The sequence below is a fragment of the Pteropus vampyrus genome, unplaced genomic scaffold (genome assembly GCF_000151845.1).
Source record: "Pteropus vampyrus isolate Shadow unplaced genomic scaffold, Pvam_2.0 Scaffold20386, whole genome shotgun sequence".
Classification (NCBI taxonomy): Eukaryota; Metazoa; Chordata; class Mammalia; order Chiroptera; family Pteropodidae; genus Pteropus; species Pteropus vampyrus.
Genome location: NW_011909167.1, coordinates 1 through 2,425, shown reverse-complemented (window position 1 = coordinate 2,425; position 2,425 = coordinate 1). Strand labels below are relative to the sequence as shown.

Genomic DNA, 2,425 nt, shown 5'->3' with positions numbered 1-2,425 from the left:
ACCTGGATGGTTAGGCAGCACCATCTGTGTAAGGCTATGGGTGGAGAAGCATCCAGACTAAGGAAAAAGTACATGCCATTTAAAGTTATGTTTGATGGAAGTTTACCTGTTTTCCCTTTTCCCAGAAGTTCTTACACATCCCTTTATTGTGAAGTGAGAACAAATTAAGGAAATACATGTGTATTATTACTGACCCGGTTGGAAAGTTAAGACAAAACCAAACTAAACCCCAAGTTGGCTCAAATGGAGGAGATGGTTTATTAGCTGCCTGAAAATATACTTATCAGTGAATATAAATTTTTTACCTAATCTTTTAAAATCCTAGAATATTAAGCTAAATAAACCTAGAATGAGGATTTTCATAGTAAAATAGTAAAGTATTATCAATACCAAGAAATGTATTTAGTCCAGTTTTTGGATTTCTATGTTTTTTAAAAAAAGTGGTTGCAGATGAAGTAGGAGGAGTCATAATACCTGAGAATAAATTGCCAAAACTTGTTCTAGAGTGGCAAAAAAAAAAAAAAAGTCATTCTCATTAGGTTTTTTTTTTTTTTTGAAAAGCTTTTATTAGTCAAATACTCATGTGTATCATAAGTTTCTTCTTTGTTGTATCTACCAATGTGGAGGTATTCATAACTACAATCCTAGAATTTATTTTTAGCTATTTCAAGAAATTCTTGCCACTTGTCTCATTTTGTTATTTTACAGAGTTGTTTGTAGTGTCATCTTCTTTGTTGATCGTCTTTCTTCCCAACTTTCTTCCTATCCAGACTTATAATGATTATAATAGAAATGGGAAGAGGAAGGTGAAAAAGAAGAAAACTGGGAAACCTGGCATTTGAGAAATTATTTTTTTAATATTTAAGCAATGGCAATGATTTTATTAAAATAAAATTATCATTTTAGTTTTGTTTGTTTTTCTTTAGGGATTATTATACTTGAGACAGTAATCCCTTTAAAACATTCAGAGAAGCTTATGTGGGGCAAATAAAAGAAACTGGGGTATAAGATAAAGTGCAGTATTTATGTTATTACAAATAGTTTTTTTGAAAAAAAATATATATGCCTATATATAGGCTATAGGCCTATCATGAAAATGCATAATTTGTAGTTTATTTTCTTTTTATATCTTATGAATTTTTTTGTTTGTTTTATAGAAAATACTGCAGTTTCTACCTGAACGAATTTTCTTTCGATGGCATTACCAGAGCATAGGTAAGAACAATTAAATAATTTTTTAAGTAGTATGGATGTCTTCTAACTGAATTTTCAATAGTTTTACATAATTACTATCATCAAGATAGGTTATAGCAAGAAATATTAACAAGGGTATGCTAATTAAAACTGAGACAAGTCCAACCTGAACTTTGGAGGAAAATATAGTATCTATCTGCGCTCTAAAAGTGCTACTTAAAGTATCGTCTTACACCAGCAATATCAGCCTCAACAGAGAGCTCATTAAAAAATCCAGAATCTCAGGCCCCAGCCAGACCTACCGAATCACAGTCTACGTTTTTAACCAGAGCCCCAGGGGATTCTTGTTTATAAAGTTTGAGAAACATTGATCTAGAGAAATTTTCTTAAGTAATTTTATATTTTCATTACAAAAAATCTGGTTCTTCAAGCCTTTACTACTGACTCAAATTCATTCTGTTTGAATTCTGTAGGATATGGCAGCAAGAGGGAACTTGAAATTACCATCGCTGCCCTTTCTGTCCAGCTCCGGACATCACACAGTATTTCATCTCAATATTCATAGCACACATGGAATAATTTGTGCTATTGATTGTGAACTGTACCTTCTGTTTAAAGAGTGTTTGGTTTAATCCTTCTGTCTTAGAAAACTCTGACATTTCCTACACATTTTCTTTCTTATCAGATGGTCACGTTTGAGGAGAGCATAGCCTTATAATGGAATTCTAATTGTTTGATCATTCATTTTTTAAAAATATTTATTGAGGGAGAGATATTTGTGTACAAAGTTCTGGGACAAAAACAGAATATTTCACCATCCTTGTAAAAGCCGATTGCCTAGTGGGGGTTAGAGAAAAAATTATTACAGCATATTTGTTACTCTGAAAAAAGTATAATGGTAGCAAAGAAGAAAAGTTGAATAATTCTATTTAGATGAATTAAGGAATGCTTCAAGTGAGGCAATTTTAATTTGAACCTTGTGGAAAGTGTGGAAAGGGCTTTCTAGGTAGGAAATCAATATGTGAAAGACATGAAACCTGAAAGAATGTGGCGTGTTCAGTGGATATTTCAAAATTAAGAATCCTGATTTTAATTTAGGATTACTTATATGGAAAATGTAACTAACCCTTTTATAAACTGATTTAAACTTATATGTTATAAATGTAAAGAAAGTAAAATATGTATAGTAAATATATCTATTGAACCGAGTGACTAAATCATTAAAGATAGT

The 2,425-nt window shown here is 31.2% G+C and overlaps 1 long non-coding RNA gene across 1 annotated transcript; it reads left to right on the top strand.

Moving 5' to 3' along the window:
- The first annotated feature begins 1,145 nt into the window (after nucleotides 1-1,145).
- On the top strand, nucleotides 1,146-2,398 carry LOC111735242. Its single transcript, XR_002778731.1, has 2 exons — nucleotides 1,146-1,215; nucleotides 1,668-2,398. It is a non-coding gene; the product is annotated as an uncharacterized LOC111735242 (long non-coding RNA).
- Nucleotides 2,399-2,425: the final 27 nt, after the last annotated feature.